The sequence below is a fragment of the Camellia sinensis genome, chromosome 1 (genome assembly GCF_055761805.1).
Source record: "Camellia sinensis isolate YWXY chromosome 1, ASM5576180v1, whole genome shotgun sequence".
Taxonomy (NCBI): domain Eukaryota; kingdom Viridiplantae; phylum Streptophyta; class Magnoliopsida; order Ericales; family Theaceae; genus Camellia; species Camellia sinensis.
In genome coordinates, this window is record NC_138961.1 from 36574775 (window position 1) to 36586884 (window position 12110).

The 12110-nt window shown below is 34.1% G+C and overlaps 1 long non-coding RNA gene and 1 pseudogene across 3 annotated transcripts; both read right to left on the bottom strand.

The window, feature by feature from the left end:
- Positions 1 to 3659: 3659 nt before the first annotated feature.
- LOC145788973 (uncharacterized) lies at positions 3660 to 8310 on the bottom strand. 2 transcript variants are annotated; one of them, XR_014333862.1, is made up of 4 exons: positions 8096 to 8310; positions 5288 to 5399; positions 4061 to 4617; positions 3660 to 3962 (listed from the first exon to the last, which is right to left on the bottom strand). It is a non-coding gene; the product is annotated as an uncharacterized LOC145788973 (long non-coding RNA). The 2 variants fall into 2 exon arrangements; XR_014333861.1 differs by having other exon boundaries at positions 3660 to 3974.
- A 16-nt stretch (positions 8311 to 8326) lies between these two features.
- On the bottom strand, positions 8327 to 12110 carry LOC114314362 (uncharacterized; annotated as a pseudogene). Its single transcript, XR_014330384.1, has 9 exons — positions 12056 to 12110; positions 11653 to 11951; positions 10261 to 10364; positions 10017 to 10160; positions 9848 to 9922; positions 9656 to 9727; positions 9469 to 9540; positions 8662 to 8733; positions 8327 to 8577 (listed from the first exon to the last, which is right to left on the bottom strand). The product of XR_014330384.1 is annotated as an uncharacterized LOC114314362 (transcript).

Sequence of the window (12110 nt, forward strand, 5' to 3'; positions counted from 1 at the left end):
ATGCATGTTTTTCTGCCCTACTTTCCTCTCGTCTATTTTTAGCACTAGTAATACTAATGAATTTTATTAACAAATATACTATAATTATTATATACATGACCTTACAATAAACCAATTCAAACTGAATTGCACATTCACATTTTGAAAAACATCTCACCATAATTTTTAAGGGTGAGCATGGTCCGGATTGAATCGGATTGGGATAAAACCAGGATCAATCCGTTATCTACGGTTCCTAAAAAACTGGAACCAATTCAATCCGTTTAAATTATGGAACCAATTCGAACCAATCTATTAAAATATGAATTGGATCGGTTTAGGACCACGGATTCACATAATTAAATAACAAAAATATATTTATAACACTTTAATTTTATAAAAATATAAACATAACGCTATATTAGTTCCACAATAACAACATATTTTTTTATAATAACGACATACTGTTCTAAAATTTAAGCAACCAAAAGAAAATTGATTTCACTATAAGTATTTAAACCATTACAACTTAAAACTAAAAACCAACAAACAAGAGTAATGAAAGAAGATATTATACGGTTTTAGGTTTGAGTTTAGATTTTATATAGAATTAAGAGAATATACTATGGGGGATGATGTATAATAAAAATATAGACTATTTGTATACGGTTCGGATCGGTTCCAATCCGAAACCGTGGGGTTCAATTCGGAACCAATCCGTAAACTACGGATTTTTAATTCTTCAATCCGGAACCGAACCGCGGATTCAAAAAACCAATCTAAACCTATCAAATTGGATTGGACTGGATCGAATTACGGATTTCACGGATCACTTGTTCAGCCCTAATAATTTTTGAATAATTAAATTTAGTTTTAACACTCTTCATATGCCCAGATCCTTTGTTTTGAGATATGCATAAGTACCTTATAAAAGACATATGTGTAACAAATAACATATAATCACAGTGCTATACCATTCCCTTATATACATACTAGTTTTAAAAGGCCGTGTATTATTACAGTAAGTTTAAGTTCTATTTTCTGATAATTTTTTTTAAAAAAATTAGAATATTGTTCTATGAAATTGAATAGAATAAATCATTAGATATATGATCGATTATGTGGTATGATATGTATTATTTTTTAATTTGTTATACATCTAATGATGTAGACGCCAATTCTAATACCATATCATTGGGTTGAATTTATGAGTTTTTAACATTTCTTCCGAATTTATAAAAAAAAAAAAATAAATTATGGTGTGTAATTTTTCTTGACAGATAAATATAAAACAAATACTAACATATTTCCCTATCTAAAAAAAATTACTAAGATAATTCACTGAACTAATAAAGAATCGAAAGAAAATACATAAATATACAAATGACTAATTTTATTAATACATAAATCATACTCAAATGACCAATTTTATTAATAACTAAATCATTAATTTTTAATGATATGAAAAATATTTTTCAGTTAACAATTTTGTTAATAAATAAAGTATTAAGTCAATTAACAATTTTTAATGATATGAGAAATATTTTTTGTGAGGGAAATTTGTATGGAAAATTGGGCCGAGCTGGGTAAATGGGCCGTTTTGGACCGCAATACGAAGGGCTGAGTAAAAGGGCCATAGAGTTAGACCGGTCTAGGAGAATCTTGAAGTTACGCCGGTCCCGAGGTAAGCTCGGTCGTCGCACTAAGTTAACTCGGTTATAATCTTGCGTAGGTATCTTGGTTACCATAGGCGTGGTTAGCTTGGCTGCACTATTTGGAACCAAGGCATGATGTAGACATAGCAAGCCTTACTCTTAATTTAGCTCGGTATCCGTAGGGAAACCGAGGTACAAACTGCGGAGTAAAAGACCAGGCTAGTTAAGTCACGGTCATGTGGTCGCTAGCATAGCATGGTCATTCTACTTCGGTCGTGGTAGCCCGGCCATAGAAGAACAATTTCACTTGATTTAAGCAGTGAGGGGGGTGTTGGAGGATAAGGATTATCCTTCAGGAGGTTAAATCCTAGGAGGACTCTGCATGGAGAAGTAAAAGTCCTACTAGGATTGTGCCACACGAAACCTATAAAGCTCACAAATATCACCTGCGAAGAGATAACACACAACTTTACTTTCTGAATACACAGAGTTTTTGTCTATTTGTCAAGCTTACTGACTTAGGCATCGGAGAGGTTTCCGGCATACACCCGCCGGCTAGCTCATGTTTGTGCTTTCAGGTGATAAAGCAATGACGTACAGAGGAGCGCAGACTTGATCAACAGGATTATACGAGAAGGTTTATTTCTTTCCCGTACATTTTTTAATAAATAATTTTGATAAATTATTATTGTATAGGAGAATAGTTTTTTTTTTTTTCTCTAGATTATTGTGTTAAATTAAAATTTATAACAAAGGATAGTTGTAATTTCTAGTATTATAAGACCAATTCATATTTTAAACAAAATTTATAGATATATTTGTAATTTGTTAAAAAATAAAATACTTATGTTTCATAATTGACCAAGAATGTTTACGTAATTACGAAAAAAACCTTCAACATATAGGTCACTATTAATAAATTATTCAAAATAAAATGACAAAATCAAAGAAAAAAGACGAACCTCAAGCCGATAAGCCCTTCTTATATATATATATATATATAACTTATACAAAGTTAAAGTCCACATAAAAGAAAATTAAAATTAAAAAAAAGGGAAATATATAACTTTTTTCATGATTCTGTATTTATTTTTTCAATCTACCATTGTTTTGTATTTTCCCAACAAAAGAAATAATGGAGAACATACATACGAAAAAAAAAAGATACGTTATTATAGTGTACTAACTACATAAAATACATTCCTCAAAAAAAAAAAAAAAAAAAAACTACATAAAATATATTATTATCATGATGGTAACATGATGTCACACCATTTGTTAAAAACTTATAATTAATTCAACGGTACTAGGGACCCCAATGGGGGGCACCCCCAGCACCCCCAGTTTTTTTCATTGGTCACTACAAGAATTAACACTTTTGGCAACAAAAAAATTGGTCGCTAAAAGTCTATTTTTGGTCGGCAAAAGTTATCCGCGACCAATTTTTTTGGTCGCTACTTTGGTCGCCAATTGAGGGTCGGCAAAAGTAATTCGCGACCAAAATTTTGATTGGTCGACAAAAGTTGGATTTGCCGACTAAATTTTTGGTCGCTAAATATTTAATTACCGCGACTAATTCATTTTGTCGCTAAAACACTTTGGTCGCGAAAAGTGATATTTTCCCGACCAAATATCTTAGTCGCCAATTGACACATTTTGCGACCAAAAAGTTTGGTCGCCAATTATCACATTCAACGACCAAAAAGTTTGGTCGCCAATTGTAACATTCCAAGACCAAAAAATTTAGTCGCCATTTGTTACTTTTTGCGACCAAAACTTTTGGTCGGCAAAAGTGAGTTTCCACGACCAAGAGCTGTTTTGGTCGGCAATAGATGTATTTTTTGCGACCAAAACTCTTGGTCGGCAATTGTCATTTTTTGCGAAAAAAAATTATTTTGGACGTCGCGACTAATAAATTGGTCGCCAAAGCAGGAAAACAATACACCTGTAATTCTTAATTATTCATTCAATCCATAATAAATCTATAATTTTAAAACATCATTCAAATTAATTGAATCATTAACATTCAACACAATACAACTATTCTAAGTTTTCATTCACAAGTCACATCCATCTAGCATAACAATTTGAAACATAACTATTTGTTATCCATGCGCAGCTATCAACAAATAAAACTACTAATATTTGTTATCCATACACATCCATCCAAAAATATTTAATCCTCCCAAAAATGCTCATATTGCCAAGTAGTCTTGTACAATTTAGCTTCGTGAACATGCTAAGAAATATGTTGGGGAGGGTGCTCGTCTGGTTCGTGAACTTTTGATCCACTTTTCAATGATGGCCCCATCGATATTGTTTTAGCCACTTTAAATGTTTCTTGGAACAAAGAAAAATTATGTCACTATGAAACAGCACTACCGAACAAAGATAATAAAACCTCAACAAACTTCACTACAACATACCTTGAAAAGCCCCAGAGTGCTTCAGTCGTTCAAGAACAATAGCTAAGGAAGGTCCGAAACATCAAGAACAACACTTCCCCAGTAGTAGGATGTTGATGTCTACATGAAGAGAATCCATTTCCTTGGGTACTATTTAGTCCTGCAAAGAAGTGTAAATCTGGTCCGAAACATCAATCTAGGGGTGTTCTGGTGCGATTACTGTTTTCTTTTGATGCATGAAACTGTCCACTAAGCTCTAAATTTAAAACACCGATAAGATGTATAAAGAAAACATTTGGTCATTGATCAGACTAGTATAAAACACCCAATTTTAGAGTACAGAGTTAAGATTTCCAAAAAAAAAAAAAAAACTATTAGTAAGGGTCATTATTCTAGCAGTTTTGTTCACATTACAGATGGGATGGGGGGAGGGGATCTAGTCATGATGCTCCGGAAAGAATGAATGCTTGGAGGAGGCTCTGAGCTGCCTGGGTTTCATCAGGGGTCCCAGATATAATGACTTTCCTGTCAGTGGCTCCAGGATGAGGTTCATGCACTATGACCTTTGCCCCTGATATCTGAATCATACAATCCATAGGATAAAATTTAAGGTGAATTTATGATCAGATAAATTACAAAGTAACTAGAAATCAACATCACCAATAGATTTTTTACATGGGAAAAAGAAGAGCTTGGCAAAATATACACATCAAAAAGGGGGGAAAACAGCAAATAAAAGAAGAAAACAATGGTTTAGAATGCTTCAGAAAATGGCTGAAAAGCAGCCCATAGACAATTTTCCTAGTTTGTGAGCCTGTATTATAAGCACTTTCAGCATTCCCCTTCAACTTGAAGCTCTTTTTACTTTGGTTCTCAAGTGGTATGCTTTACAATTTGGCTTCTTACTACAATTTGGGTATTTTTATTTTATTTTCCAAACTAAGTGAAAACATAAATAGTAAACATGTTTTCTTGAAAGCATGTTTTGTAACCACGCTTTCTAGTTTCTTATTTTATTCAAACTTTGACAAAAACGTAATTGCTAATAACATTTTAAGCAATCACCGCTTGTTCTACACTTCGATTTTTAACAGCCTTTTACTCTAAATCTAACTTCAAAACAAGTTTAGTAAGTAAGCTTTTATGTAATTCGGGAAATAAGTAGAACAGTTACAGCATTTTCAATTGGTTTACATGTAGAATTAATCTCGGTCATTGTAGCCTTACATGAAAAGATGCGAGCAATACCTGTCTAAGACGAGCCAGATTACTACCATTCTCCCCATAAATGGAGCCAATAACATTTTCAGGAACTACAATTTCCACCGTTGTGTTTGTCACCATAACAGATCTTCTTCCACTGCAAAAACCGGGGAAAGGGGGGGGGGAAAGGGAACAAAAAAGAATGACTAGCTGAGAAATTCAAGTAAGCAGTTGTTTTCAATTCTAAAAATAATTTTGTCCTTTTTCCAAAACCACTACACAATTTCCATGTAGATGGGCATGGGATTAAGCGGATGATGGGCAATGAGAGCAACAACTTGGGTACTTGATGATTTGCATATAAGGCTACAACATGATTTATAAATCACTTAAACAAATGTGTGAAATTTTGGGTCCAACTTGTGCAATACTAAATAGCTTAAGAAAGTAAGTTCTATTTAAAAACCAACTCAAAAACTCAAAAATAATTCAACTATCAAGCCTATAGCAAACTCGGGTTGAAACCTATAGCAAATTCATTAGGAGTTTGCTAGTAAAAGGACAAAACCACAATTCTGCCTACTGATTCTCATTACTCAACATTAATTACATTGCGGTCATGACCATTAATGGGAAAGATACCAAGATTTAAAACAATGATCACAGATTCTTTGAAATCCCACTAGTATGCAATATAATCTCCACCAACGTAAAAAACTAAATCTAATATAGCACTCCATAATAGCAAAAATAAATGCAGAGGAGTTTCCAAATGAAACAGACATGGCATGAATGCAAACCAACATGACACGTTACCCTTCGTAGAAGTATCCATGCTTCTTAGCTTGTGAGACATGGCAGATTCCCAATCATTCATCTAACTTGTTAATAAGTCCATCATTCAAATTTCCCTAGCATCCCTCCGATTCAAAGCGATGAAAAAAACTCATAAGTGCACACCCAGATTATCTCAAATCGTGACAAATCAAACATGATATCGAAAGAAATAAAGACGCCATAACATATTTTATGGTCTTATATCTAAATGGGTAATGCTATACAAACTGACTTTTTATACAAAAAATTTATACAGAATGATATGTCTCAGGGAGCTTCTATTTCCACATACCACATTATCTCAGTTCACACACTTAATTTCTGAATTTTTAGTTCAGAAGTCCGAACCAAAGATAGAGCTGAATCAAATAGTTTTCCACGTAAGTTGATTTCCAAACAAAAAAAAATTAAAATGAGTGCACTAAGAGGAAACCATGTGTGGAAATAGAAGCTGAGTGCTGCTAATACCAAAATTATCCTTAAGAAAATTTCACTCACTCAAATGCACACCCCCACACCCCTAAAAACCAAAGGCACCTTGTCTCTACCTTTCCCTTTCTTCAAACTCTGAATTGTACATAGAATAATCTCTTATCGAGGCTGATGAGCTGATGAAGCAATTTTTAAATTATTATTACAGCAATTCATATCTATTAAGCGAAAGCACTAAAATAGAATACACTAAAATAAAATTGAATACCATAATTTCTGCCTTATGTCCCCTCAACAAAACCATCAAAGTTCTCAAATAGAGCTTCCTTGCCCCCTATGGGACCATTAATTCCATATCAAAGCCAGCCCTATTCTCCTACAACTTAAAAGGGATATCTCTCTCTTGTCTTGTGGGTTTTCGAAAGACTATTGATTAATTGTCCCTCTTTTGTCTCTTGTTCTGGTTCATGGTTCCTCAAGCCAACCCCCAAAAATCTAAACACAAATATCAATATCCATGGCGAACTAAACGCAACTGAGCATTTAGACCAGCCACTAATCGATACCAGATAGTAGGAGGGACAGACTGCAATATGCAAAAATAACAGTCAGCATCACTTTACTAGAAGAGATTGGAATGAGATTGGAATGAGAAGATGGAGTTGTTGTAGGAGGGGCTGGTGGAGGAGAGGAAGGCTGAGGTGGCGGAGGGGTGGACGCCGATGGTGAGGCAGCAGTGGGTGGAGAATTTGGAGATGGTGAAGTACTCGCCATCTAATATGTAAGAATGTGTACCAAATAAAAATCAATTGCAATATAATATCACAAAAATCTCCAAGCATTCATCACACTAACCCATTTCAATTTTTAGGCAAATCGAAATGTCTAAACAATCACCCAGCTAATTTCCCAACTACCACAAGTCACTACCCAAACACTGAGTTTTGTCGAACACCCCACTCAAAATGTAAAAATAAATCACCATCCAGACTCATTAATCAACTGCCATAGAGCAACAAAGAAAAATTTCAAGCTTTTAACCAAGTGATTAACTTGGCTCATTCCCTAGAGCAGTGCCAACATAGAGAGACTTTAGAAAAATGGGAGGCAACCAGAAGAGGAGACTTGACCGATGTCCCAAACTTTTTATTTTTTAATTTTTATAAGTAAAGTTATTATAAAAGAGGCACCACAGGGTGAGAGGCCTTATGATGCATGTAAAGAAATTAAAAGAGGTTAATGGAGCATGATGGTTAAAAATTTTCAACAAAATCCAATCTACAATGTTTAATATACCAAACAAGACTCGTTAGACATGGAGCCATAACCTTTATTATGATGGCATGGCTAAGAAAGGTTTCAATCCATGAAAACCAGATAAGGAATCCATGGTCAAAAATTAAAAAAAACTACTACATAAGGAAGAATGATGCTATTCCAAAACACAATAAATAACATTGCTTGTCCCATTATCATAATTGATCATGGATGTGAAAATATATAGAAACTTTTCCTCATTAGGGCAACTATTATCATAATTGATCAATTTCTGCATTTTATTGAAGTCATAATTTGACTACCTACCTTGACAGTAGCCTACATCTATATCAAACCATGCATAGACAGCATGAATTTCCCAAAGTTTTGACAAGTTTTCTTGCTTCTCATAGAAAACTAGAGTCCTATCAGTGCGAACCACATCGAGACCTGGCATAAATATAAATCGAAGCAAGAAAGGTTACAACACAAGTTCAACTACCGAAATTCATGAACAAGTAACAGTTTTTGCTCATCCAACCAATAAAACAAGACTTCAAAAGCATCAAAATTACACTCACAAAAGGAGCAAATAGTTCTTATCTAGCTAAACTACAATGAACAAAACTTAAGAAAAGAGTATCAAACTGAAACACCCTAGTTTTAGCAAGAACAAAAAGAAACAATTCAACGAGTAAATAATATGTGGAAGCTTTGACTAAAACAAGAACTCTGTGTCAGAAACTTCGAGGACATTGTGGATGCCAATAGGGTTCACACCTGGCTGGAAAACATTTCCTTCAATATACCTGTGACAACATTTAATCAGTTAGCATTTGACCTAGTGTTGGGTAACTGTAATTTGCTTGTAGTGATTGAAGACAGAAACTCACATTTCTTTCAAGAAAGTGTGCTTATAGAATGCATCCGGGATTCTCCCAGTAAATTGATTATGATCCAGGTACCTGCAATGAAAGCAAGCTTAAGATGCTGTCCCATATGCCTACCCAAAAAAAGATGCTGTCCCAGATACACAAAAGCACAAAGATGCAAAAAATGGGGAAAATCAAATTAAAGAAGGGAAAAAAAGGCATTAATTGTGATAAAAACAACAGTTGAAAGCCATGAATCAAAGCCATACGGGATGAAGAAATCTTCTCAATATTGAAGATTGGGTCACAGATGTTAAGGAACGAAACAAAGTGTATCGATGAAATAGGAAACCTAACTCAACCTTGGTTCCACTAACAAACTTGTCCTGCAAATCCAAATAACTTTTCAATATGCAATTGTAATATTGACCACTAGCAAAATTGCCCGTGCCTAAAGGTACTTCATTAGTAGGGAAATAACACCAACCGTTAGATTTATTCAATCTTAACCCCAAACTATAACACACAACATTTTTCAAAAACTGATGTGTTTTATTATATAGCTTTGTCTTGTCCTTCTTGTCATAAAGACATGATATGTGACTATTTCAAACCATACAATCACATCAGCCAAATTGTGGTCCAATGAATAGTATGCCTAGAAAGTGTAGCTAAAAAAGTCCATACTTAAAATCCGAACTGCCAAATTTATGTGTATTGCTCTTAGAAAGAGGAAAATCCTCTATAGATACATTGCAAAAATAGAACTCCTCATACATAACTGGATCACATTTGTAGAGTGGACAGAAAATTCAAAAATAAACTTACAAGGAAGTCAATCGGGGAATATGAGCAAGTCTAGATGGCATGATACCAGACATTTTGTTGTATGATAAATGCCTGTTACAAACATAGCATTCAATTTTTTAAGATGGTTTCAATTACAACAAAAAGAAATCCAGAAAGAAGATAGATAACAGTCTTAATACAGTTAAAAAGAAAATGAAATGCTTACAAGATTTCCAAATTAGTCAAGTTTGCTAGCTGAGCTGGGATTTCACCCGTAAGGTAGTTATTATTCAGATAACTGCATATCAGAATTACAAAGGATCAAAAATGGTTTTTATAAGAACTACGACTCTAATAGCCTTAAACTGGAAAATATTAAGTATTTCAAAATTCACTGAAGCATAGACTTACAGGTTGCGAAGAGATTGGAAAGCATCCCTCAATACGCATTAGTTCCCTAATAGTTCCCACCAAATGATTGTTACCAACATCCCTATGAAAACATGGTTATCACAGAGAGATTATCTGCAATGAGATACAAATAGTAAAGCATACAAATACTGTAGGGAATAGAACATGAAATTTACAAATGTCGGAGTTGTTGCAGAGTGCCCAATTCTGGTGGAATTCGCCCAATAAAACGATTTTCATGTAGATAGAGGTAACGTAGCAGAGGAAGATTAGCTAATTCTTTGGGGATTTCTCCTTTGAAATTATTGAAACTCAAGTATCTGCAGAAGATTCATTATAACACATTAATAGTATATAGAATAAGTAATATGAGAAAATTCCAACAAAACTAATACCCTCAAAGATGATGAAATTACTCACAGATGGGTTAGACTCTTTAGTTCTTCTATTTCAGGAGGAATGACATCTTGCAGCTTATTCCACCTCAAATTGCTGGAAAGAAATAAGAAAGAAAAATACTGTAAGTAAACAGAAAATTAGAAAACAAAAAAGATCAGAGAAAGTGGGCTAGAGTTCTCAAAATTGGAGAAAATGTTTTCCACATGAAGTGGTTGGAAAAAAAAATTGTTGTTGTATCAATATGTAGAGCATCAATCTAAAGAAGTATTATGGAATGAATAAGAAGATGTCATATCTAAAGACATGCAAAAAAAGACTGCAATTTTAGGATGTGAATGAGACAATCATACATTTTTTTAATGTAAACTCACTTCAAAAAGACCTTGCTCCAACAATTTGGAACCAGCTAAATAAAAATTTTAAAAAAAGTTAATAACAATAGTAATAATAATGCATACTGCATCCTAGGGGCTCTAACCCATCCTATTCAGAGGTCAAAAATGCATTCAGACTAAAACTACATACAACCCATAAAATCATAATAAAAGGACTCTATCTTTCCATGTTCAATGTCAATTCCAGCACCAACGCCATCAACAGCCACCAAAGAGAGAAGAACATGCTTGTTTCTGGGTCCTCAACTAATAGGGGACAAAGATGATGACCAAGAACACACATAAAAAAGAAATACAAATGGAAAAAGAATAGGTAAGCACGTCTGAGTAAATGATACTCCTCTGCATAGGACATATTTTATCCACTAGATTTGGGGATAAGGCTATCATTACCTATGATAGAGCACATTAGCATTTCCATATTAGGATCACACTACTTCTCTAAAAGATATAACAAATTGTGATGAGAAGTATCAGAAACACATAGCATCCACAAATGTAATGTAGGAATGAAGGAACATCTTTCTAGCCTTGTTCTGGCTTACAGCTAACAACACTACTATTTGCCAAGTCATTTTAACCTTGGAGATTAGGTCTGCCGTGTCATTGCAATCATACAGCAGGTCACAGATGCTGCATACACCACATAGGCCCCAAGCTCCAAATGGCAGTACCATCTTATTTAAAACAATGCATGAAAGATATACCTTTAACATCTTTCACATGGATGTTGATGCTATAGTTGTCTCTGCCAATTTTCGGGCAATTATTTCAGACATGAAATTTAAATCACCATCTTAACTTTATTTAATTAATGAAGAAAGATGTCCTTAAAACTTGTTGATAACTATGGCAGAAGCCATATCATCATCCAAGCTGTCTCACACTTCTTTTCATAATTCCATTATTCTTGTCCTTCCATTCACCATTCTAGCTCTAGAATGAAGCAATTCTAGAATTAATTTGATGGATTAACAACATAACAGCATATACAAATAATATGGTGAAACAATTAGTGACAAAGAACTTTATTCCATTTGTTCAGAAATGTACAACAATCACAAAACAGAGTAAAGGAAGGTAACCCTTCCAATTCTGTAACTACTCTATAGTCACCCTGAAACGAGCAAGTGACTCCAGACCATGGTGGTAAATCACCATCTCCACAAGGGTCATCTCCAACCCATGAATATACCACCCTTCATCCCAGAGATGCCTTAATTTCATTCAATGCTTTCACTGCAAAATACACACCCCCATTGACCACGAAATTGAGAAAATGGAAGACCTTCTGAGTCGTCCAACCATACTCGGGTACTCTCAATTATATCCGAACCAATTGTACCTAATCATAATCAATTTCCGGAAAATTAAAAACCTTATTCATTGCCACAAAATTTCTCAAACATTGATTCCAGTACTCTTATTTATATTTACTTGCTCTAAAAGTACATAAAGATTATTTGACATTTCCAT